Source organism: Scyliorhinus torazame, chromosome 15 (genome assembly GCF_047496885.1).
Source record: "Scyliorhinus torazame isolate Kashiwa2021f chromosome 15, sScyTor2.1, whole genome shotgun sequence".
NCBI classification, from domain to species: domain Eukaryota; kingdom Metazoa; phylum Chordata; class Chondrichthyes; order Carcharhiniformes; family Scyliorhinidae; genus Scyliorhinus; species Scyliorhinus torazame.
This window is the reverse complement of record NC_092721.1, coordinates 37,398,156-37,425,372: the sequence shown is the minus strand read 5'-3', so window position 1 is coordinate 37,425,372 and position 27,217 is coordinate 37,398,156. Positions and strand designations below refer to the sequence as shown.

The following is a 27,217-nucleotide window of genomic DNA, read 5'->3' as shown; positions in this document are numbered from 1 at the left end:
AGAACCAATTAACCCTATGGTAACAATAGGATGTGTGAAGAAACTTTAAAAGAAAAGTTACTGATTCATAATGCCCTACCTTCTGAAAAATAACTCCAGTCATATAGCTCTAAAGGTGTCAATCATCCAGACCCTTTAAATTATCAATAGCTGAGACTGAAAGCATTTTAATAGTCTTTACCTCCTGTAAACAAACATTGTGCAATTGATAGAAGAGATCAGAGAGCAAAAGCTGTCAACCAAACATCCAAGAATGCATAATGAGGCTTCATTGAAAGCCCATACATTCATTCATGTGTTCATACAGCTGTGCCAAGGGAAGACATAGCTTGATTGACAGCTCTCTTCCCCAGATCTCTCTCCATCCATAACAGGATTTAAAATGTCTTTATGTGCTGTGTTTGTATAACCTACCTCTTTACTCACCTGATGAAGGAACTACGCTCCAAAAGCAAAAAAAAAACTGGTATTGTAAGACTTCTTACTGTGCCCAGCCTAGTCCAATGCCGGCATCTCCACATCAGGATTTAAAATGAGTCTGGAAGATTTACCTAGCTTGATATTGATAGAGAAACTCCAGAGGAAACCATCACCATCAAAGATAGTCCTGTGTTTAGTAGATACCAGGCTGGGAAAGGAAAATAATGCAATACTTTGAATGAATAATCACTCTTGACTGATTGTGGGAGAATTGAATGTCTACCTTCGGGGTGGTGTAAAATATAATTGTGAAGAGAGATTTTGGGTGTGTAAAAAGTAAAAGAGAAAAGTTATATTGTGTAGTTTAAAGTTGAGTTTATGTGCACAGTGTCTAGTCAACGATAGCATACAATAGCAAAATACTGCTGGAATTTGAAACAAAAACAGATAAAGCTGGAAAAACTTATCAGGCTGGCCGCAACCATAGGGAGAGAAAACAGAGTTAACATTTTGTGTCCATATGATCCTTTTTCAGAACTAAAGAGAGGGAAAATATGATTATAAGAGGGTGTGGAACCACTGGAATGTTTAGTCAGTGTTGCTTCTTATTACTTGGTACAGTAAAAGTTTTAAATTTGAAATGTTGTCATGTCATCCTTCCAGCGACACACTTGAAGTTTGAATTTCTTTCTAAAAGTTATAGGTCTCCATGGGGATCGTGACCATATTTATTCCATGTCATGTATTACCTGTGCTTTAAAGTATTCAAAAAAAAACTCAGTTTCTGTTATTAATGTTCATTGCTTATGGTATCCATGGGATTGGAACAGTAAGTGGGTAGAATGTTTGCAGACGCTGGGAGGTTTGAAGATTATTCAGCATTGAAAATATGTCATTGCTGGTCTATCTGTCAGCTTTTTTGTTGAAGACACTCAACATTGAGGTAGCATAGCAATCAATTGCTTGGTGATTACAATGAAGTTCACTGTTGGTAAGTGTATGGCATTTTTCATTTTTAAACTGACTTCAATTTTCTGCTTCAATTTGCATAATGTACTTGAAATAGATTCCCGACAGTGTGATTGGTCAGATATTTCTAATAAAACATGCAAAGCAAATTGAAAGGAGACTTTATTTCTATTAATCTGGGCTAGATTTGAACTCAAACGTCAAAGCTTAAAGGATTTTTTTTTTTGCACATGGCACCTTCCATCCCCATGTTGCTTTATGCTTTGCCTTCTGAAATTTTTATTTACTATATTCCATTAAAAATCACAGATAGGTCTGCACTCTATAAAAGCAAATTACTGCAGATGCTGGAATCTGAAACGAAAGAGAAAATGCAGTAACAGCTTTGACAAAGAGTCATTGGACTCAAAACGTTAGCTCTTTTCTCTTCCTACAGATGCTGCCAGACCTGCTGAGATTTTCCAGCAATTTCTCCTAAGGCCTGCACACCATTGCAGTTTCCTACGTAAACATCTGCAAAGTAAATTGAAATGTTAAAATGTCACCATTTACTTGTGGCTATTACCTCCAACACAACAAGTTGGCATATTCCTGGGAATTACGCTATTAAATGACAGGACTGACCTCGCTACCTGTCACTCACTGACTGTTGGGCCAATTGGCCTTTTTTTTTCTTGATGGGAATACTTCGCAATATTTTACAACTAAGTCACAATGGAAAGCTTTCAATTGCATCTCTCCCACTCAGAGCTTTTACAAAGAAAGAATGCTTGAAGTGTATCATCTGTGAACAGGAGCACTTATTACAGATTCTTTGTTGATGTTTAGAAAATAAATAAAAGATTGTTTATAAAGAATGTATTACGGTTTAGTTATGTTGAAGGAGCAGTTAAGAGTCGCTTCTACCCAGATTTTGGAGCTGAAAGGTATGTTCATTGATTGATGACATTCTGTTTGTTGTGGATATGTATGTTTATTTGACATGATATAAGTCAGCAATAATACAGTGAAGGGTATATTTTTCATTTCTGTGCTCCTGACACATGCTAGGAATGCATATGAGGAATTTGCACCTCACCAACATGTGATGACCATCAAGTTTCAGAAGATGAGGTTTATACTTGAAAGCTTGAAAGGACAAACAAAATGAATGGAACTGGCTGGCGATAGGGAGAGTGGACAGGGGAATGTCTGTTGATACAATGTGGGTTGTTGAAGGATTATAGATGGATGGAACCAATTTGGGGGCAGCAGAATTGGCACTCAGTGGTTCAAAAAGGGTTTGTGCTTTTGAGTCCTCTGCTGTGCAATGCTTTTCGATCCTATTTCCTCCGTGGAACAGTCTAACCGGCCTATCTTGGCACTTGTTCGCCAATGTGGCCGATTACAATCTGCATCCAGGGCCAGTGGGTCTGACTCTATCCTGCTCCCACTTGACTGGAGGGAAAATGTGCCTATAGGAGCCCTTTAAACTCAGCAACATTTCCCAACTCAAGATACCCACATTGGTTATGGAAATTCGAAGCTTCGGTCTCCTTCTTCAATGTCTCCAAATTCTAGGATTCTTGTCCCAATAATCATATATTGCAGCACTATCTCAACATTCCTGAAACTATCCCCTTGAATGCACCCAGAATCTCAGGACACTCACCCGTCCCCCAACAATATCAAGCACTGTCCCCCAACAATATCAAGCACTACTCGACATAGACACTGTGTTCTGGCACAGGCCTTCATCTCAGTTTTCTCAAATGCCAGTGCTGTCCGAATACTCATCAACCAGGTACATGGTAACACAATTTAGCATAATGTCCATGTCCTCTGACTTCCCAAAAACAACATTATGGAAGATCTCCTAGTTACTTAAATAATTGATGCAGTTGCTCAGTAGTGTGTCTAGTCATATGTAAGCATTTCCACAATAACTTCAACTTATATTTCTTCAACGTTGCACCACAATGTGTATATATTCAGAGTTTGAGTAATTCAGTATGAGAAGATTTGATAATTTCATGCACTTTCTGCCATCCTGGCTTTGAAAGATAATTATGTTAACCTTCCATCTGCTAGTCAGCTATGGGGCCAATAATAATCTCTGTGCAATGGTCAAGAGAGGGTCAGCCGAGGTGCGGAGCACATTGGTCGGGTGGGGTGAGGGGGGGTGTAAACATTTAAAATACAGAACTGCATTTCTCATGTTCTGCTCATGCGCTTGCCATTATTTTTACAATGGCGTATGGTGCGGTATGTGTGAGTCCCACCTTGGTGAAGTGAGGTTTCAGTATAATGTTTAAACCAGCCTCTCCCCTGGTGCAGTTGAGAGACTAATTTAATTTGAAGAGTGCTGTGCTGAATTTCCCAGGACTTTGGAAAGCAGGCAGCAATATGGTGAGAGAAGCATACAGCGACAACAGGCAAGTGCTTTTTTTTAGCACTTTGTGTAGGCCAAAAGGAGCAGTAATGGCCTCCTCTCCTCACCTTGCTGCCATGATTGGTGACCTGTGATGAATGCAGGGTTTTAGATATATTGGATCATAAACATTTGGCAAGTTAAGGGTTAAAACCATGGTTGGAGTGTGTTTGACTGCAGTGGTCATGTTTTTAAAATAAACCTGTTCTGCAAGATCAAAAAGCTTTTAGGAATCAGAGGTGAAATTGATCATTGTAAAAGTCTGGGCTAATGCACTGTTGTCTGGCTATGGGGAGTTCCTGGGGAGTTAATGTGTTTTCAGCCTGGGGAGATAATTTGTTGACAACTTGGGGAGATTATGTCATTGCTGTGTGGAGTTAAGGTGTTCAGACATTTTGAGAAAGCTTTTGAATTGAGTTCTGATCTGGCGAGCACTGAGTCCACAAGTAAGGTCTTTTCCTCTCATAGTAGGATAGTTACAAAAGATCAATAGTATTTAGGCAGTAAAAAGTTGTGAGAGGACAAGGGGAAGCTGAAACAAACCAGCTGAAGCGACTTTTTGAAGGCATCCAGCCAGAGTCTACAGGGGCTCTAACAGGAGCCAAATCTGTTATGGAAAGCAAGTATTATTATGTGACATTGGGGTGTAGGGTGGATTGAGATCTGTGTGCTTTTTCCTTTCTTGTTGTCTAATTGGGGATAGAGATAGTAATTAAGAGTAATATCTTTACAGTATTTAGTAGTATTGTTTAAGGAGTAATTGTAAGTTAGTTTTGGGTGTGAGGTTAACGCTTTTAATACTGTGTCAATTAAAAAGTTTTGTTTTAAAATACGAAATCCCTATCGCCCCTGGAAAGAAGTTTTTTTTCTGTACAATCTGACAAAATAAACTAAAATATTTGGTTTTGTTTCAGTATCCAGCCATTTTTCGGGTCTAGTCTGGGATTTTAATAGACCCACCTTCAATCCCTCTTTTTAAGCCTTCAGCATCTGGCCAATTTACCCCAACACACACAACCTCCAAGCCCGTATTATCACCTCCCTCTTCATCGCCATTTTTCAACGCCATTTCCCCCCATCACCATCTCCCCCACCATTCAACCCCCACCCTCTCCTCCACTTAACTCTGCTCAGCATGGATTAGCCACAATCCTCCTGTCCCGAGCCTTTCTGCTTGGCAGCTGACTTGGTTGGTTGCCTGATGGGAAAAGAAGATCATGATGAGTTGCTGCCATTAAATGTTGCATGTCTCCTATTTCTTGAAGATTTCCCGTATGCCTCCCAGACACAATGGTGCTCATCTGCAGCAGCAGCACAACTTCAGGAGGCCAATGCACCCCTCTATCACAGACCAGGTGGCACTGTGGGCCTCACTGCACCGGGATTCTGCTTCAGTCTCAGGCCTCTGCACAGCCATCATCAACCAAGACCTCAGCGGGCAAACCTTGTCCCAAACGGACAATCCTGCAGCCTGGGGTGACGCTCGAAAATTCCAAGGATTTGTGACATCCCAAGGCTGAAACTATTATGCACAGCCACTGGGAAACGTGCACACACATGCATGGTTTTCATCTGGTGGTCACACACCAGCTGCAGATTAAGGGAGTGTAGCCCCTTCCTGTTAATAAGAGGACACTCTGATGCCACGGGACGCATAGAAGCACATGAGAACCATCAATGGCTCTCTGCACTTGTGACACAACAGCAATGACAGCGAATCCCGCAGTCCTGTCGTCTTGATGGACCTGGTCCTGATCAAAATTAACATAGCCCGAGGCCCTGGTATAGAGTGCATCTGTTACATCAGGGTTGCATCACGTTGTTGACTATCCAAGCGGTGATTACTTAGCCAGTCTATGACATGCGAGTCTGTCGTCCCCATGGAAACAGGTGAAGATGAGTTGCCAGTACCTGAGGAGATGCCGGGTATCGTGGTTTTGGCAGAAACTCCTCAGTGGAATTACCCCCGTCAGAGAAGTTACATCACTCCACTAGAAATCGGAAACCACCGGAAAGATTCAATTTATGATGGACTGATGGCATGTGTTTAACGTTCTAGTTATTGGGGACCAAATAACTTAATTATTATTGATGTATAAAAGAACTTAGAGCGGGAGGGATGTGGTGTTTGTCCTGTTTATGGGGTGATCTGCTGAGAGGGTCACGCGAACTGGGCAACCAATCAGAGACCAGGGTGGGGGTTCACCCAAGTAAGCGAAAGGTTCAGTATCAGTTCGATCCTGTAAGCTGATTCGCAGGCTCTGCATTATAGTTGTGGTGGTTCAAGACATACACTAGGGGCTTCCAGTAGTCAACAAGGGGTTTATTGATGAGTGTCAAAGGCAGATATGTAACAAGCACAGAACTCAATGTAACAGATCTAGTCACTTCTGCTTCAGACTCCACGTTGCCCGGGGTCTTGCTCCCAGATCCCCACACCAACTCTCTATTGGACGGGGTTCACGTGCTCCCATGCAATTGACCCCGAACCAGTCACGAGTTCCACCTATCCTACTGCACTGCCACATCTAACCCGCCCCCCCCCCCCCCCACTTAGTGACAAACTACACAAACTATGTAGTTTTTACAAACACTACAAAAAGAAACGGGGAAAGAGAGTCCTTCAAAGGGTCAATCGATCCGGAGACTCGATGTCTGCAGCCCGTTCACAGGCTCAGCACCCTTCGAGGTAGTCAAGTTGTCAGCCACCGATGACACTTCAGGAGGCACGCCTCAATAGCAAGAGAACTGGCTTCACCGGCACCCACGGGTGTAGCTGGCTAGGTGGATTCAAGAGCCCTCATCTCCTTTTAGTCAGAAACATTTACAGTAGTGTCTATAATAATGGTGGAGCTTGTTGCCTCCAAATTGGGGGGTTGCCGCCCTCTGACTCCTCAAATAGTAAACATGCTTTTTGACATTCTTTCAATTTACATTGATCACGTATGACACCAGCCCTGACTGAGCTCCAATCCATCCAGCTAGCCAAGGTGGCCCTTAGGAAAAGTTATGAATGAAAACCAGGTCCACCACACGGAATGACCTGTCGCCCCTCTGCGCACCCTGTCTTTCCTGGGAGGCCTGATGTGCCTCCAACCTATCCGCCAAATTAGGACGCACAAGGTCCAATCGGGTACTCAGGTGACAGGCCATGAACAGCTCAGCGGGCGTGTCTCCCGTGGTGGTGTGGGGGGTTAAATTATACAACAATAACAAATTGGCCAATTCCTGGCTTAGTGATTTGTCAGACTGTTTCCGCACTGCATTCTGGATGGTCTGAATTACCCTCTCGGCCAAAACGTTAGACACCGAGTTGTACAGGGTCACCTCGTGTGACTTATGCAATTGGCTTGGACGAAAACCTGGCAGTCTTTGCCTGTAAAAGGGGTGCCATTGTCCAACATGATGGACTCTAGAATTCCATGACCAGTGAACACTCGGCGCAAAGCATTCTCCAGGGCTGTCAAGGTCATGGTCCCCATTTCCTGTACAGACAACCACCTAGAGTTGTTATCCACCGGAACTAAAAACACCTTACCCATAATAGGACAAGGGTAGTCAACATGGACCCAGATCCACAGGTGACCAGGCCATTCCCAAGGTTGGAGAGTGGCCGATGGAGGCAAGGGCTGTTGTGTTTGGCAAGAGGGGCATTGTTGTACCAATTATTCAATTGTTTATCTATACCTGGCCACCAGATGTAGCTGCGTGGCAGCATTTTCACCTTTGTCTGCCCAAGGTGGGCAGTATGCAGCTCCTGTAAGAGGGGTCCCCTGACTGGAGGCAGAATGACTACTTATGCTCCCTATAAGGTAACACCATCCTCACAGCTAAATTAATTCTGGCGGGTGAAATAGCATCTTAATTATTCAAATTTCTGATCGAGCCACTTGGTCCATTTCATTCTTTTCACTTTTAATAGTGTGAGGTCTCTTTACGTCCAGTCACGAGTGTGTCCATCCGACAGTGGCAGGGTGTCTAGGACGTTCAAAGCCAATACGGTCTCCTGGGGTACTGGTGGTGGCAGAATGAATGCTTTTCAGCAGAGGGAGTTGCCTCAATGCAGCTGCATTGGCAATCAGCATTTTGGGCCAATGCTGGAAAGCAGAATTGCAGGCTGCCAGCAGCAAGGCCCAATGCTGCACCTTAGCCGAGGCTATTGGTGCTATGGGCTTATCTTCCCTTAAAAGTCCCAGTACTGGCTTATGGTCGGTGACAATGTCAAATCGCCATCCATACACAGGTTGGGAGGATTTCATCACACCGTTTAGAACAGCTAAGGCCTTCTTCACGTTCTGGACAGAGTTCTGTTCCGCTTCTGAGGTGCTTGAGGCATAGGCGATAGGATGCTCAGAACAATCTCCCCTCTTGCAGGGTAAAACTGTTCCTATGCGCTGAGGGAACGCATCAAATGTGAGCAAAATTGGTTTCCCAGCGTCAAAGTAAACCAAGGCGTTCGAGGGCTGCAAAGCTTGCTTCACTACTTTAAAAGTTTACTCTTGGGGTTCCCTTCATTGACACCGCCAATGCTTTTTTTAATAGCTGGTGTAATGGCGCCACTGTTGTGGCTAAATTTAAAATCAATCTTCCATAATAATTTACCATACCGAGGAAAGATTTGAGCTCTTTGATGTTTCTGGGTGCTGGGACTTCACGTACAGCCTTGACCTTTTCTTTCAGGGAATCCAACTCCGCCACATCAACACAAAATCCTGCATACATCACTTCTGAGGCCGGGAAAGTGCATTTTACGTATGTGAGACAGACCTCTTTGCCCCAAAACCTCTTTAAGACTTCCTCCAGGCTTGACATGGGCTCTTTGAGTGTGGTGCCAGTGACTAGAACATTGTGAAGGTGGAACATCATGTTGGGAAATCCTTGGAGGAGATTTTCCACCGGAAACTGGAAAATAGGGCAGGCTGAAGCGATGCCGAATGGAAGTGTTGTGCACTGAAAGAGACCCTTGTGGGTGTTTATTGTGGCAAATTTCTGGAATTCTTCATCCAATTCTAGTTGCAGATATGCATGGCTGTGATCCAATTTTGAGGCACCTTGGTGTAGAGGTCCTTGATGAGGGGAATTGGTTACCTATCCAACTAAACAGCCTTATTTACGGTTAGTTTGCAGTCCCCACAAATTTTTATCGAACGATCTGGTTTGAGAACGAGGACAATGGATGCGTCCCACTAGGATAACTGAATCAGTTTGATTGTACCCAGCTCTTCTAATCTCTAAAACTCAGTTTCAACCTTCTGATGCAGGGCCCAGGGCACTGGTTTGGCTCTGAAGAACTTGGGCATTGAGTCCGGATTAGTATAGATTTTGGCATCGGTTTCTTTGATCCGGCCCACTCCTTACGAAAAAGTACTCATACCTCCTGAGGACATGTTGGTGAAGGGCATTGGATATTTAAAGAAATTCCAGCCAAGTGAGCATCATCCTTAGTAAGATTAATTGCTTTTAAACCATGCCGAGGAATCAGAAACTAAGCTTTTCTTTGGGTGTAACAGAATACTAGCAGCAGGTCGATTAGAGTTACTCAGCAGGGGCAGGTCACAATTCCTTCCGTATTTAGCTTAGCAATACGTCATTCTGACTTGTGAAAAAAGACAGGGGAAACCAGTTCGAAGGGAGTACTGATTTTGAGGCTTTATTCTCATTTTTTCTTTGGGCCCTTCCCCAGAGTTTGTCCAATATCCCATCAGACTGGGTCTGTGCCTTTCCACAATGGCCAAGAGCAGATTAGCCTCTTTGTCCGCCACTGTGTGTTGGTGGTTCCAAGGATTTTCACAGTTTCCTCAGTGTAAGTGGAAAGCTTGGTTGTGGCACTTAAAGCTGAATTCTTCCACGGATATATTTGAAAGTCTGTTCTCCCACAATGATCACTGAAGCCCCGCTGTCGACTTCCATTTTGAGGGGTTTGCCCTTTACCCTTAAGACGATTGCAATTAGAGCCATCTTATTCAACTGGATTGTATTCAACCGAATTTAACACACTCCTCTTCAGAGCTCTTCTCCACTATGTTTGGTGGACCGCTGCTGCACTTTGACTCATGCAGCAATGTGATTGAATATGACCCCTAATATTGCAGGTTTCTTGGAGATGTTCCCGCCAGCCCCCCCCCCCCCCCCGGCCACAATGATAACAGTCCACCTCTGACTTGAGTTGACTCACGGACCTTTTCCGGGACCTTTGACTCCAGTCCAGTCCCGAGGACCGTGTCTGGTTCTCTGATATGCCTGTTGATCTTGAATCTCAAGGCCAGACTGTCCCATACTTGACTGACGTCCCCTTCAGCCACGCTTTGGGGCTCAGTGGTGCCATTCCTGCCGCACTCCGTCACCTGAGCTACCTCGATTCGCTTTTTCCAATGTTATGGTCCTCGATTCGCTTTTTCCAATGTTATGGTGGTTTCAGTCAGGAGTTTCATCTGGATATTGTGGTTATGAATCGGTACCTTCACACAGCAGAGTAAGGGTCACCTGGCCTGACTGACTAATCGGAACTCAGACTGGAGAATCATCCCGGGGGAGGAGGAGTTCTCCTCGGCACAGGCATTTTAGAATTGGCTGCAAACATGGTGAAGCTCTTGAAGATGACAAACTAAATCCCTTTTTCTTCACTAATGAACATCCTGTAAGTGCATCATTACAGGCTCAATAATGCAAGGGAGAGGATGAATGTGGGAGACAACTCTGAGCCGGGGCAGCGGGGAGAACCTCTGATTGGCATAGGGGGCACCCTAAAGGAAGCACCCTGCTCTTCACTGAGCAGCAGTCTGCAGGGTTAGTCCTGCTGGGCTATATGTTCGGAACAGGTTCTCTCATTGCCCATTAATAATAATAATATAATAATCGCTTATTGTCACAAGTAGGCTGCAATGAAGTTACTGTGAAAAGCCCCTAGTCATCACATTCCGGCACCTGTTCGGGGAGGCTGGTACAGGAATTGAACCGGCGCTGCTGCCACTGTTCTGCACTACAAGCCAGCTGTTCAGCCCACTGTGCTAACCCAGCCTCTTATATCAGAGCAGCAGTGGGATTAGGGTTCATTGCCTGCTCAAAGGCTTCAGTTTGGCTGTGGGTGGTGATCCAGCTGACATCACCTCAACCACCACCCATAATATTGTGCCAGGGCAGGGGTGGGTGAGCTGCATGGCTCCCTAATTTCCTGGTCCATCTGCCTGTTTTTCTGCCCATGAGTGACCTGTAAAATTCAGCTCCTTGTAAACTGAACCGTACCTTATATCAATAACCTAATATAAATGAAACGAAAATCTCTTCCAGGCCAAATTCATTGAAACAAAAATCAAAATGTAACAGTTACATTGATAGCTTTCTTCAGATTTTCCATCTTTCACATGCGCCAGTTGGATGTTTAGGGAATAATAACCTTTTGTCTTCCATCTCCTGCCGGACCTTCTGAGAAATTATTCTCTGTGGAAGGCAGAGTAGCACTGACTTGTTTTGCTACCTGCTGTAGCGCCTCAAGGGCGTCATCTGTAAAGGCAACCGTGCAATGTCCGGAACATTCCATTGCACAAGGCATCACCTTCATGCTCAGATTAATTGACTTTGACTAGCTGCTGTCACCCTTTAAGTGACTCAGCAATCATGAAGGTTTTGATTAATCGTGCACATATTGCCGTCGGCAACTCATGATGCAGCAGGGTGCTCGCCCAGAACAGTAAATTCAGGCACGGCCCCAATTTCTGGTGCGGATGGCCACAGGCTGATGATCGGCAATATTTCCCTCATCTCACTATTTGTGTCAGAATAATTCAAAAGCAGGGAGTTGTACCACAAAAGTGTTGACTCAGTACCATGAACAAAAGAAGCTCAGCAACCCAAAGCTTCCAGGAATTTTGTTTTGAAATTTCCAGAATTGCTCAGTTTTTCCTTTAAAGAAGACTGATTTAAAAATATGCAATTTATTTTAGATTTAGGCAGGAATCAAATGGAGCTATCAGTCATTGTCATCTTATTTTCATTCTGAAATCAAATCTTTGTCTCCTGGAACAGCATATATTATGAGGTAAGTATTACATACTGTGAGCTATTAAAGAACAACTCTCGAATCTGATCTGTTTAGTATATATGTGCTGCCCACCTCTGATGGTGAGTCAGTCTTTTGGGTGGGTGGTGCAGAAGATGTTAGCTCTTGGTAGGGGTCCAGGAACAATGAGGACATGGTGTGGGTTGAAGTGTGTGAATACTGGAGTGAATGAGATATGGTAGAGTGGGAAGAGCTGTTTGCTTGCTACCGCCCGCACCCCCCCCCCCACCCCCCCCCCCCCCACGCGACGGAGAAGGCGAAGACTGTAACTAATCTGTTGTGAGTTTGTTATAAAGTGGAATGTGCAATGGATCAGAGACGGAAATGCTATTTTCTATGCAGCCTTGATGTGGCTGAAGCTGTAAATATTAGCCAGTTGTCGTCCAGGGGAAGGGAGGTTAGGGGTATTGGGGCATGGGGGTCCGGGGGGCAGGGGGGGGGGGGCCCTCACATGTGGCAGCAATTTATCTTGGAACAGATCTGTGCCAGAAACAGCTGGCATCCAGTGATAAGATGGCTGGAGTGCTGCAATCATGCAGTGCGGCTAATGTAAATTTACATAAAAGCATCCTTCTTTGCGCATGAAGCATGAAGAGTGGCTAACAGGGGAGCTGGAGAGACAATGTCAGATCCCGCCAGGATTGAAGTGAGATGAATACTTGGGAACACCTGGTGGCCTAATAGGTGTCCCCGCCTCCTCGCCAGTGACCTAGTAGGAATCCCAATGTTCAACATCAGAAACATAATAATTACATCATTCACAAATCATTATCAGGCCTCCACGCCTGAATCATACCCATTTCCCTACCCCCCCAAGAAAGTCTATTTACGTCGGCTGAATTACAACTGGTCTCGGCAGAGAAGGTCGCCATTGGGTCCATTCCAACGATATGGCAAAGAAGGTCGCCATTGGGTCCATTCCAACAATACGGCAGAGAAGGTCGCCATTGGGTCCATTCCAGTGATATGGCAGAGAAGGTCGCCATTGGGTCCATTCCAACGATATGGCAAAGAAGGTCGCCATTGGGTCCATTCCAACAATACGGCAGAGAAGGTCGCCATTGGGTCCATTCCAGTGATATGGCAGAGAAGGTCGCCATTGGGTCCATTCCAACGATATGGCAGAGAAGGTCGCCATTGGGTCCATTCCAACAATACGGCAGAGATGGTCGCCATTGGGTCCAGTCCAAAAATACGGCAGAGAAGGTCGTCATTGGGTCCATTCCAACGATACGGCAGAGAAGATCGTCATTGGGTCCAGTCCAATGATACGGCAGAGAAGGTGGTCATTGGGTCCAGTCCAACAATACGGCAGAGAAGGTCGTCATTGGGTCCATTCCAACGATACGGCAGAGAAGGTGGTCATTGGGTCCATGCCAACGATACAGCAGAGAAGGTCGCCATTGGGTCCATTCCAACAATACGGCAGAGAAGGTCGCCATTGGGTCCATTCCAATGATACGGCAGAGAAGATCGTCATTGGGTCCAGTCCAATGATACGATGGAGAAGGTCGTCATTGGGTCCAGTCCAATGATACGAGGGAGGAGGTGACTGCTTCAATGCCGCTCTTCCCACCCGCTGTTGCACTCTCTGAAATACGGGTAAAATTCCACCCTGGTTGCTGGGGGCTCAGGGGATGATAGATGTCTGAAGAAATAAATACAATGTGAAAGAAATAATGAAATATGCCCAAATGCAAGTGCAATTTATTTTCACGTTGAATTATGTCAAGTATTGCCAAATGACTCTAGGTATGACTAAATTATGGCACAGAAAGGATGTCAGCAGGAGTTTTGAAAAGTCACCAGGTAATGTATACATTACTCGAGGATTTGCCTTATGGGGCACACAGGGAGTCAAAGCTTAACATAGTCCTCAGGCGAGTGAAGTGGAGTTGGAGGGTGGGGCATACATGGACCAGGATGCACAGATGTAAATACCTGTCCCTATTTTAAAGTCATGCACTCTGCTGTTGGTTGGGATTTTCCAGCCTTGTCCACTAGCAGGATCATCTGGCCCCATCCAAAGTCAATGCGCTTTTGGCTGGGTCACCGAGTCTCCCATGGAGAGTCTCTCGCCAGGACCTGGCCGGAGAATCCCGGTCATAGAAACAGAGAAAATAGAAGCACAAAGGAGGAGGCCATTTGGCCCTTTGAACCTGCTCCACCATTCATTATGATCATGGCTGGTCATCAAGTTCAATACAGGCAGCACGGTAGCATTGTGGATAGCACAATTGCTTCACAGCTCCAGGGTCCCAGGTTCGATTCCGGCTTGGATCACTGTCTGTGCGGAGTCTGCACATCCTCCCCGGTTTCCTCCCACAGTCCAAAGATGTGCAGGTTAGGTGGATTGGCCATGATAAATTGCCCTTCGTGTCCAAAATTGCCCTTCGTGTTGGGTGGGGTTACTGGGTAATGGGGATAGGGTGGAGGTGTTGACCTTGGGTAGGGTACTCTTTCCAAGAGCCGGTGCAGACTCGATGGGCCGAATGGCCTCCTTCTGCACTGTAAATTCTATGATAATCTATGATGATAATACCCTGATCCCGCCTTCCCCCCATATCCCTTCATCCTTTTCGCCTTAAATCTAACTCCTTCTTGAAATTGCATAACATTTTGTCCTCAACTACTTTCTGTGGTTGCAAATTGCATGGATTCACCACTCTCTGGGTGAAGACATTTCTCCTCACCTCAGTCCCAAAAGGTTTATCTCTTATTCTCAAACCATGACCCCAGGTTCTGGACACCCCCAACATAGGGAGCATTCTTTCAGAATCTACCCTGTCTAATCCTGTTAGAATTTTGTAAGTTTTTATGAGATCCTCTTGCACTCTTCTAAACTCCAATTAATATAATCCTAAATGATTTAGTCTCTCCTCATATGACAGTCCCGCCATCCCAAGAATCAGCCTGGTAAACCTTTGCTACACTCCCTCCATAGCAAGAACATTCTTCCTCAGATAAGGACACCAAAACTGCACACAATACTCAAGGTGTGGCCTCACCATTACCCTGTACAATTGCTGTAAACCATCTCTATCCCTTCACTCAAATCCTCTCGCAATGAAGGCTAACATACTGATATAACGACTGATGCACGAGGACACTAAGGCCTCGCTGACTATCCATCTCTCTCACTTTACACCCATTCAAATAATAATCTGCCTTCCTATTTTTGCTACCAGAGCAGATAACCTCACATTTATCCACATTATACTGCATCTGCCATGCATATGCCCACTCACAGCCTGTCCAAATCCCGCTGGAGCACCTCTGCATCCTCCTCACAGCTCACCCTCCCATACAACTTTGTATTATCTGCAAATTTGGAGATAATACATTTAGTTCCCTCGTCCAAATCATGAATATATAATGTGAATAGTTGGGGTTCTCGCACACATCCCTGAGGCACCCCACTAGTCACTGTCTGCCAATCTGAAAAAGATGCATTTATTCCAACTTTTTGCTTCTTGTCTGTTAACCATCTTTTTATCCATCTCAAAACACTACCCATATCCCATGTGCTTTAACTTTACATATAAATCTGCTACATGAGACATTGCCGAAAGCTTCTGAAAGTCTCAATAAACCACATCCACCTGTTCTCACATACCTCTCCGTTAAAGCTCAAATGGAACAACTGTGTCTCATCCAGTCATTAAAGCACAAGAAAAGGCAATGGTTCCAATGGAGCCTTCGCAAATAAATCTTTCTCTTTTCTATCAGCTCTGATTCCATTTCAAAGTTTTGCATCAAAGCAGTCTAAGGGTGCCCCCAAATCAGTCTCGAGTGCATCCTGGGCTCGTTCCACATTGACTCAGATCTCTCCCTTCCAGATTATTTTCCACTTCTGGGGCGGAATTCTGCGGAAACGGCGCGATGTCCGCTGACTGGCGCCCAAAACGGCGCAAATCAGTCGGGCATCGCTCCGCCCCAAAGGTGCGGAATGCTCCGCATCTTTGGGGGCCGAGCCCCAACCTGAAGGGGCTAGGTCGGCGCCGGACGAATTTCCGCCCTGCCGGCTGGCAGAAAAGGCCTTTGGTGCCCCTCCAGCTGGCGCGGAAATGTCATCTCCGGGCGGCGCATGCGCGGGAGCGTTAGCGGCCGCTGACGGCATTCCCACGCATGCGCATTGGAGGGAGTCTCTTCTGCCTCCGCCATGGTGGAGACCGTGGCGAAGGCGGAAGGGAAAGAGTGCCCCCACGGCACAGGGCCGCCCGCGGATCGGTGGGCCCCGATCGCAGGCCAGGCCACCGTGGGGGCACCCCCCGGGGCCAGATCGCCCCGTGCCCCCTCCAAGACCCCGGAGCCCGCCTGCGCCGCCTTGTCCCGCCGGTAAGGTAGGTGGTTTAATCTACGCCGGTGGGACAGGCATTTTAGCGGCGGGACTTCCGCCATCCGGGCCGGAGAATTCGGCAACCGGCGGGGGCGGGATTCACGCCAGCCCTCGGTGATTCTCCGACCCGACGGGGCGTCGGAGATTCTCACCCCTGATTTGTCACTGAGCCATTACGTTGTGTTGACAAGATGGTCGTGTTGAGACTTTATTGTGACATCAGCTTTGACCCTTCTCTGTGAGTGTTTGTATCTTTCCTCTTGCCGCACTAACATAGCTCCCCTCTCGTATTCCATAGTCTATCTGCATCCTCTCCGATTTGTGCGGTTCTGTTCCCATTCCACCCCCTTCCGTGTTGGTGTCTCAGTGTTTAATGTCGGACTCCAGCTTCCCCACCACTCCGGTCTTCCCTCTGCCTCCCATCATCTTCTTCTCAGTCATCTCCAACCCCACCATTGCCTATTGCCCCCAGTGTTACTGTCTTTCTTCCATTGCAGCACCCCCCCCCCGCCACCCACCCCCCCCCCCCCCCACCCCGCCCGGCCCATTCTATTCCCACCCACAATCCCTGGTCGCACTGTCCCATATGCAGCCCTGCATTAGCCTCACAGAAGATATTGCCTTGTAGAATGGATGAAGCCAGTGAGCACAGCAACTCTACACACACACCCCACAACCAGTGTGTCGTCACTGCTATTGGTGCACAGAACCTCGAGCGGCGCTGCTGCAGGTAGGCTTTGAATGTTGCATTCATCTCAAAGTCAGGAGGGGAGTGAGGGCGAACAGCTGCACGCCACTTATTTCCAAATGTTTCAGACCGGTTTAGTTTCCCACTGACATGGTTCAAGATTAGGGAAAACTCTGCCCAATGTATTGACCTTCCATCAGAACCACTGGTAGATTAGTGTGATCACAGAATAAAGCATTTACATGGGCAGTTTCCATTGCAGCTGTGGACATCAGAATTTATATGGGGAAAAGTTGACACAAAAATGTACCTTAAACATGACAACTATAAGTAAGAGAGGAAGTGCACACGTATGTGATTTTTAAGAGAAAGAGAACTTTGGAGTTAAATCGGCTAGCATGACAGAATGGACATGAAGTGGAACGGAATAATGGTCACATCACTCAAACATATTGCATGACTTTCCCTAACACACATCCTTCTCGCACAAAGTGACATATAAATGAGCAGCAGACTGCCATAGGTCGAAAAGCAACATGATTTCAAATCTTTGAAGGAGGCAATGCTGTCTACAACATGAAGAGACAGAGCAAATTTTGTGGCCATTGGTAACACTGGGTGAATCTATGATCAGGTTCTTGCTCACCTATCCCACTGGTCGACGATTCCTCCGATTCTTTGTGAGAATGTGCTGTTAGCACATCCTTCCTGTTCTCCCTGCACCATGACCTGACCCTTGCCCGTTTTTCATTCAGATGGCCAAGATGTTGAAGTTCCATAGCATGTGGGCATTGATGAAGAGGGGAGTGATGAAGATGCACGTATCGGTTGTTCTTAATTTTGCAGTCACCAGCTCAGAAATTGATACCATAAAGAATTCCGAGCTTAGTTAGAGGAGGGAAATGCCCTTGCAGAATCATGTAGTGCAAGTGCACGGGAGCCAGGGCAGGAGGACAGATTACAACAGGTGCCACCTTGTCAGAGGGTGAGGTTACTGCACTGTAAAAATTCTACGTTAATGTAGAAGGATACTGGGCATACACCAAGAAATGCATGGTGCACTGGGAGCCTGCGAGAGAGCTTATGGAAAATATTGCAGGACATAAAGAAGTCCATTGTTGAATAAGTACCAGACTTTGCGTCGAGCCTGGAACGCATCCTTTCCAAAGTGGAATGGATGGACACTTTCATCAGCATATTTACGAAGCCTGTCATTATGGAGGACATCAGAACAAATCTACCAATTTCCAAAGCAGCAATGGAAGCTTAGTCAGATACCATTTTGCCCACACCGCTGCCAATCCAGCAGTGCCCTTGCTGTTGCCTGACAGCCAGACTGTTGCAGCTTGGATCAAAATGGATTCGCTACAGCACGGCGCAGATCTGTTTGACGTTATCCTCCATGGTTATCTGCAGTTTCCTCAACGGAAGCTGAGGAAACTTCCAAATCAACCTCCCCATCCTCCTCAATGAAGCAACAAATGAGAAAGATGCATAAAATGCAGGCACTGAGCTAATTAGCCTTATTTTCTGTGCTGATTGCCAATAAGAATTTGATAAATGTTGGTTTACATTTGTAATTGGTGTTTGTTTATATGTCAGCTATCTCGTGAGGGAGATACCAAAAGGTTTAAAGGAAACAAGACAATGTGATGGTAATTGCAAGAGGAAATCTAAGGAGCTTGGGATTGCTAGTTAATGAAGACTTGGGATTGAATTTTACGGGTCACAACCACCACTGACATATTTGAAGATGGGGAGGAGCTGCAGACTGAGCGGTGGCCTGCTCATCACCTTTCCGCCCATTTCCAAACCATGGGTGTCTGCCCCACCTTGGGCCTATTGAGGCCCTAAAGAGGAAATGTAATGATCTCAATCAACCTCCACCGCTATGATACTTGCAGCAGGGGAAGGTAGAGGCAAAACAAACAGTTCGACTGTTGGGTATAAAGTGGTGCTACCCTTTGGGGCTCCCCGCATCCATCAGGGCCAAACCTCCAAGATTATACCCTTCTTTATCCCTCCCTGCTCACTTCCAAAATCCAACCCCCATTTCCCTCACTGAGGTCTGCCATACAGGCCCAACCAAAATCCTTGATTTGCTCGAGATCTATCACATTGAATGATCACTGTGGAGCGGCTGGTTTTCTGGTTGGTGTGGTGCTGATGGAATTTTTGGCCCAGTTGCAGGTAATCAGTACCCCTGTAAGCCCACCCCTCTTGGAGTGGTGGATAATGGGTGTACTCCTCCATTAGCTGTTCTCATAGAACTCTAAGAAAAAAGATGTGTCCTTGCGGATTCCTCTTTTTCTCTGCTTCCTCAACCTCCTTGTTTTATTTCTTCACAAGCTGGTATCTCATAGAATCATTGAATCACAGAATCCCTACGGTGTCGATGGAGGACAATCGGCCCACCGAGCCTGCACCAACCCTCCGAAAGAGCACTCCACCTAGGTCCACTCGCCAGCCTTCCCTTAACTCCATAACCTAATTTGCACATCCCTGGACACTACGGGGAAATTCAGCATGGCCAATCTACCTAACCTGCACATCCCTGGACACTACGGAAAAATTCAGCATGGCCAATCTACCTAACCTGCACATCCCTGGACACTACGGAAAAATTCAGCATGGCCAATCTACCTAACTTGCACACCTTTGGACTTCTGTTGTTTTACATCAGGCAAGTGGTGAATTGACATGGATTAAAATGATTGATTATTTTCTTGTGATAAACCCATTTTCAGCTAAATTAATCAAAATCGCCAAGTTACCACCCTTAAAATGTATCAGGAATTAACTGCTAAAGCAATTTTTAAAATTATGTTTTGTTATGCAATTTTATTAAGATTTTACATTGGTGATATGCAAATAGGATTGGATGCACCCTGGTAAGGAGGAACACTTTTTAAAACAAGACATTATTTGCACTGGAATTGCCAATTACTCCCAAAAGGGAACACATCTCTCTATTCTTTCCTCATCTTCATCCATTTTTAAGATTCATCTTCTAAATGAAAATGCTTCCCTTTTCTGAGGTGTGGTGATGGACAAGTTGGGCAAGTTGTGCAGTATGCAGAGTATGGCCACAAATCTGGATATGCTGTCGGTTGAGGGCTCGTTCTAAATGACCCAGACAATGGAAGCGTTGTTTCAGGGTACCAATTGTCTACTATTATGTTCCATGCAGCAGTATGACCCATGAGCTATAGTCGTGCAGGTGTGCGAATTCCCAATAAATCGCAAGCAATTTCTGGAGGAGATAACCTGGTGGCACAGTGGTTAGCACTGCTACCTCACAGCCTAGGGACCCGGGTGGCTCTCTGAGTGGAGTTTGCACATTCTCCCCGTGACTGCGTGGGTTTCCTCCAGGTGCTCCTGTTTCCTCCCACAGTCCAAAGATGTGCAGGTTGGGCAGGTTGACCATGCTAAATTGCCCCTTCGTGTCCAAAGGTTAGTGTTAGTCCAAAGGTGGGGCTGTGTGCCTAGGTCAGGTGCTCTTTCAGAGTCGGTGCAGACTCGATGAGCCGAATGGCCTCCTTCTGCACTATAGGAATTCCATGATTCTACACCCCTTGTATTCAACAGTGAATCTTTATGACGGAGGCCTAGTTGGAATAGAGACAGCACCGAGTAATGACAAAGAATGAAAGACTCATGACTTGTACAAACTTGTATAATGCTCTGCCTGTGTGCAAACCAATTGCATGCGGAGGAAGTGGATTCTGTTTTCATGCATAACATCTGAGGTAATAAAGTAAGGTCGCCATTGATCCAGATGATCATAGGCTGCTCTCCCCTTTGAGGTGGACAGCTGACTGGTGGTGATTTAACCTGAGGATCACCACACCTTGGGCAAGGGGCAAGGTTGAGAAGGTGGGACCTTCGTGAATAACCGCAGCCGGGTACAGGAATTGACCCCACGCTGCTGGCCTCGCTCTGCATCACGACCCAGCTGTCCAAGTGAGCCAAACCAGCCCCCTTTTTGAGGTAATAAGCGTTCAGTTAATGGCACGTTGCACCACAAGGAAAGTTTCACGAGGTTACAATGAAAGCTTCCCTATCCTACTTCATTCTGTCAATAGAGAAGGAGGTGTATTGCCTAGGTAATACCCTCCTTTGGGACATCATTGTATAGCGAGCTGGATGATGTTGCTAAGGCCATCTGTTGCAGCCTGGAAGGAGCCTGTGGCATAAATGTTGAGGATGACAGTGACCTTGGCATTCACAGGCAATGCTTGTCCCTGTTTTGAGGCTGTTGTTATGTTTGCAACAGCTGACATAGATCAGTGATAAACCCCTTGGTAATAGCAAAGTGGCTCCCACGCTGATTCTCAGGAAAGCTGAATTTAATTGTGTGTGCAAGGATTTTCCAGGCCTTCTGGAGTTTGTCCGTGAAAACAAGGTGAGCGGGAGAGGATGTTGAGCAAGTTATTGGTTAAGAAATTATTTAAAGACTAAGATCTGGCACATGCTCCCTTATCTGAGAAAATGTTTGTTGGTCACAGGACTTTATCTGAGAGAGGGCTTTCACTGTTTTGGAGGTGAGTTTAAATTCTTTGGGGGTCATTTCTGCTCCCTCAGAGTTTTCTTTTGCCTTGGATCTGTGCTTCCTAGCTGCCAGTCTTCTCAGACACGGTGGATTTCAGAGGAGGAAGAGGACAAGCAGCAGGAAGCACAGCAGCAACACCAACAGCAGCAGGAACAGCAGTGGCCTTCTCCTCAAACACCTGCCACTCCACAGGACAGAGAGGATCGGCACAGAGCTCCAGCTTTCCTGCTTTGCTCAAGTCATTGCGCTTCTCTCGTCACTGCATCCACACTTCTGCTGCCGATGTCCTCATTCTCTTCAAACCATGTCCACTTGTTTCCGTGAGCAACCTTCCTTCTCCTGTCTGAGAGGCACAGAATCCCACTGAAGGCCCTGACGCAATGCGGCATCGCCCCCAAAGACATATTCACTGCAACATGGCCACGCTGAACCTCCACATCAGCAGGTTTTGACTCTTGAAAAGAGACCTCTACCATACCCTTCGAATCTGGTCCTCGCAGCTAGGCGTGCGTTTAAATAGTGAAGCTGAGAGAGACTGGTGTGTGTCGCAATTCCACTCAATAGTTCAGGAAACCTGGATGTCAGACGCAAATGCAGATTCCAGGTTAAAACATCACCGACAGGTCTGCTGCCTGAATGTCTGAGTTCCTAATATGCTGTCAGCATTCCAGTGAGTCTGAAAGTTAAAATTCAGTCCTAGGCGTTCCAATTCCACCCCCACTTGCGTTGAAATAAAACCTCCCATGTTCTCAGAACATCACAAAGCACTACTCAGATAGTGAATTACTTCTGAAGTACAGTAATTGTTATGTTGTAGGCTGACTTTAGCTGAATATATAATAGGGATTCATGGATAAAGATATGTTTGTGCACGTTAAATCTTTTAAACATGTTTATGGCGACACCATTATTTTAAACCTTTTCAACTAATTACTCTTCTCACAAGTCTTAATAATAATTTTTTGAGCAGTTAATTGGGGGATACTGAGTCACATCAAATACCTAGATCAGCGATCTATTTTCATTCATGAATCAGAAAACTGTTGCTTCAAGCCCTGCTACAAGACATGAGCAGATAATCGGAGCTGATACTTCAGTTTAGTACAGAAGGAGTGCTGCCTTGTGGAAGGGGCAGCTTTTAAATAGGCCAAGGCCTCATTGTCCTGTACGAAGAGGTCACACAATAAGAAGTCCTGGAGTTATCCTGGTCACTCAACCAATGGCATTGAATACAGACTAAATTGCCACTCATCTCTATAGCATTGGGAACTTGCGCAAATTGACTGCCACATTCGCCTGTGAAACAAGAATATACTCCTATAATAATTCAATATGTGTTCAATGTTTGAGCATCTCTTGAGGATGTGAAGCTGTGGAAGTTTTCGCTCTACTGTTCTAAAGATTTATGCAAAGTTCAAACAATGGATGGAGCGGGACTGTGCGAGGGGTGTGAGGTTTTTTTGTCGGAATCCTGAATGCAACGAGCAAAATCAAGTTGGTCATTTATACATTATTTTCAAATGAAAAAAAATCATGAATTGTCTGTGCATAAGTATCATTAAAGACATTTAAACATCATAAATAATTCATTCACAGAAACTAACCAAGCCCCAACTATAGAGATGCCCAATATTGAAATAAATTGCCATTTTACATGGGGTGCGATTCTTTTAGCCCACGCCAGGCCGGAGAATCGCCGGGCCAGGCGTGAATCGTATGACGCCGCCCCGATGCCGGTCCGCCAATTCTCCGGAGAGCGGAGAAACAGCGCCATTGGCGCCGGCATGGTCGGCGCTGTACGCAGCCCCCCGGCGATTCTCCGCCCGGGATGGCCACATAAAAAATCCGAGTCCCACCGGCGCCATCCAAGTGTGCTCTTACCCGACGGGACCTCGGTGTGCATCATCCAAGGACGACCTGGTTGATGGGGAAGGGGGGATCCGACCTCGGGGGGGGTCTCCGCTGTAGCCTGGCCCGCGATCGGGGCCTACTGATTGGCGGGCCAGCCTCTCGGGCTAAGGCCTCTTTTGCTCCGCGTCAGCCCCTGTAGCCCTACGCCATGTTGCGTCGGGGCCGGCACGGAGAAGGGAGCCACCGAACATGCGCACAATCGCGCCGGACGCAATGAGTATGCGCAGACCCACGCCGCCCATCTGACGCCGGGATCAGCAGCTGGAGCGGTGTGAGTCCCTCCAGTGCTGTGCTGGCCCCCTTTAGGGGTCAGAATCGCTGCTCCTGGGGGCATGTTGACGCCGTCGTGAAATGCGACGGCGTTTACGATGGAATCAAAACTTAGCCTCAGAATCAGAGAATCCCACCCCAGATGTCAGTTCTTCGACTTTGCAAAATGCAAAAGGCTGAAAATGCTAATCCTACTGAAGATCACGGACGCTCATGCATCAATGCTAAAAGCTATCCCATACCCATGGCTTTATGCGATCAGTGCTACCATCTACAGTGCAAAATAAATTATTACAAAATTGTGATTTCAATTGTCATTGCTAATTATTTTGCAAATGTTCACATTTGCTTCTTGCAGCAATACATTTCAGAAAAGTAGCTTTTAATAAACATGGTACCTTTTATTCCGGTATATCTCTGCAACTGATTGTTACTTCCAGTGTATTTCCTTTGCACCTGCTCCTGTGCTGCTCCAGCTTGTTTCTTTCAATTTATTTGTTATGCTTATTTTTTGAACAATTTTCCCCCTCTGGAATCCAGTATAAAAGATGGCACACTGGCAAGGGGTTTGTTGAGCAGAATCTCTGCGAGGTAATGTAAGTCACGATGTTTACTGAATTAAATCAAAGCTAGCATTTTGCATACTTTGGGGTTTGCCGACTGTCACAACAGTAGAGCATTGGGATCTCAGAATCAGGATTTTAATTGCGAGCTTCAATTGACACTGAACCTCGGCTCTGCATCGTAAGTAAGTCTTACTGCTTCTTGGCCGGGCTTCTGGGTAGAATGTGTTACCGTGGCAGCTGCTCTGTCACTGAAAGAGGACAAATCAGAAGGGGACCTTGTTCTCCTCTTTAGTGTATCAGCTGTCAGTTCCAGTGCAAGGATGCATTCACTCTGTCCGTGTTAAGGCAGAAAAATATGACAAAAAGGATAAAATTATACTCAAATATGTCAATACTGAAAAGAATACTTGGATTATTTGCCCACATAAGTAAGGTGATCCTGACTTTGAAGAGTAGCTGGCACTTCAGCTAGTGTCAGCTGTGTTTCAGCTGGTGGCACTCACTTCCTGAATCAGACAGTTCGGGGGTTCAAGCCCCACTACAAAAGCCTAGGTTGATACTCGAGTGCAGCATTGAGAGTGCTGCACTGCCAGAGCTGCTGATTTTTGGATGAGATTTTAAACCAACGTCCAGTCAGCCTGATGAAGCAGATGCAAAAGGTCCCCTAGCACTTTTTCGAAGGCTAGCAGGCGAGCTATCTCGTATGTCCTGACTAATATTTGTCCGTCTACTAACGTCACAAAAGCAGCAATCTGCTCATGGCCACATTTCTGTTTATTGGAGCCTGCTCTGTGCAAATTGGCTGCTGTGTTTCCGACATCACGCCGATTACATTTCAAAAGTACATCACTGTAAATAGCTTTGTGATATCTGGCTGTGAAAAGTGCTGAATAAATGCAACTCGGCTTTCTTTGACTGACCACTTTCCATCGTGCTGCTAAGTGCTTGTCGCTATTCTTGTCATCAGTACTTGGTTTTACTTCTCCACCTTTCATGTGAGCATGTCAGTGCAGGAAATTTGCCAAGTGCAGCCTCGACAGGGCATTCCTCGCCAAGGCCAAGAAAATGGCAGAGTCCCGTTCGATAGTGGGGTCATTCAGGGTACCGCAGGCCTGCCTCTTTGTTCTCAAATGCTTCCTGGAAAGACCAGGTCCCTGCTCTTTCTGGAAAACACTTGAGAACAAAGGGGCAGCCTTGTAACAAAACCTGTGGTTAAAAAAACTACCTGTTCCCCTGAGTTAATGGATCCCTGCAGAGCTATATAAACAATCTGAATCTTCCTTTGAAACTGCCTCAAACTGTCAATCAAAAACTTTTAGCAGTGTGTGAAATTGAATTTAAACAATGCAATTAAAAGCTTCTAGGCATTACACACATGCATCTATCCTTTAAAGGGAAGTAAAATTGACTGAGGAAACCACTTAATAATAATAATAATAATAATCATCATCTTTATTGTCACATGTAGGCTTACATTAACACTGCAATGAAGTTACTGTGAAAAGCCCCAGGTCGCCACATTCGGCGCCTGCTCAGGTACACAGAGGGAGAATTCAGAATGTCCAAATTACCTAACAGCACGTCTTTCAGGACTTGTGGGAGGAAACCAGAGCACTGGGAGGAAACCCACGCAGACACGGGTAGAACATGCAGACTCCACACAGACAGTGACCCAAGCTGAGAATCGAACTTGAAACCCTGGAGCTGTGAAGCAATAGTGTAACCACTGTGCTACCATGCTGCCCCTATTAAACGTCAAAGGTTTCCATCACTTAAAAGGGATTTATTTTTACCTTCATCGCATAGACCATTAAACTTAACATACTGACAGCCTATGGAAAGGATTTAGGGGTACAGATGGGATCACTTTCACTTTATTATGAGAGATTCTGAGGTGTTAACTGATTGTGTGATGGGTTTAGGGCTACAGATGGTGTCATTTTCACTTCACTGTGAGAAAAATTCAAATTTTGGACACTGACTGATTGTTTAAGGGGTTTAAAGGCTGCAGATGCGAAGAGCAGCCAAGTGATCACCATCCCAGGAAAGACCCCCGAACTAAGTCCCGCTAGCCCAGCACATGCGCCCCTGAGCCCCACCTCCCAAAAGGAAACCTCCCTCAGCACCCTGGAGGCAATTAGAACATAGAACATAGAACGATACAAAGAACAAAGAACAAAGAAATGTACGGCACAGGAACAGGCCCTTCGGCCCTCCAAGCCCGTGTCGACCATGATGCCCGACTAAACTACAATCTTCTACACTTCCTGGGTCCTTATCCCTCTATTCCCATCCTATTCATGTATTTGTCAAGATGCCCCTTAAATGTCACTATCGTCCCTGCTTCCATCACCTCCTCCGGTAGCGAGTTCCAGGCACCCACTACCCTCTGCGTAAAAAACTTGCCTCGTACATCTACTCTAAACCTTGCCCCTCTCACCTTAAACCTATGCCCCCTAGTAATTGACCCCTCTACCCTGGGGAAAAGCCTCTGACTATCCACTCTGTCTATGCCCCTCATAATTTTGTAGACCTCTATCAGGTCTCCCCTCAACCTCCTTCGTTCCAGTGAGAACAAACCGAGTTTATTCAACCGCTCCTCATAGCTAATGCCCTCCATACCAGGCAACATTCTGGTAAATCTCTTCTGCACCCTCTCTAAAGCCTCCACATCCTTCTGGTAGTGTGGCGACCAGAATTGAACACTATACTCCAAGTGTGGCCTAACTAAGGTTCTATACAGCTGCAACATGACTTGCCAATTCTTATACTCAATGCCCCGGCCAATGAAGGCAAGCATGCCATATGCCTTCTTGACTACCTTCTCCACCTGTGTTGCCCCTTTCAATGACCTGTGGACCTGTACTCCTAGATCTCTTTGACTTTCAATACTCTTGAGGGTTCTACCATTCACTGTATATTCCCTACCTGCATTAGACCTTCCAAAATGCATTACCTCACATTTGTCCGGATTAAACTCCATCTGCCATCTCTCCGCCCAAGTCTCCAAACAATCTAAATCCTGCTGTATCCTCC

The 27,217-nt window shown here is 45.9% G+C and overlaps 1 long non-coding RNA gene across 1 annotated transcript in view; it reads right to left on the bottom strand.

The window, feature by feature from the left end:
• LOC140391575 (uncharacterized) overlaps nucleotides 1-24,475 on the bottom strand; it is a 35,815-nt gene extending 11,340 nt beyond the window's left edge. Inside the window, exons 1-3 of the long non-coding RNA XR_011935112.1 lie at nucleotides 24,014-24,475; nucleotides 4,925-4,997; nucleotides 552-628 (exon numbers count right to left, since the gene is read on the bottom strand). This is a non-coding gene — a long non-coding RNA (uncharacterized lncRNA). The remainder of the gene's footprint in view (nucleotides 1-551; nucleotides 629-4,924; nucleotides 4,998-24,013) is intronic.
• Between the last annotated feature and the right edge of the window lie 2,742 nt (nucleotides 24,476-27,217).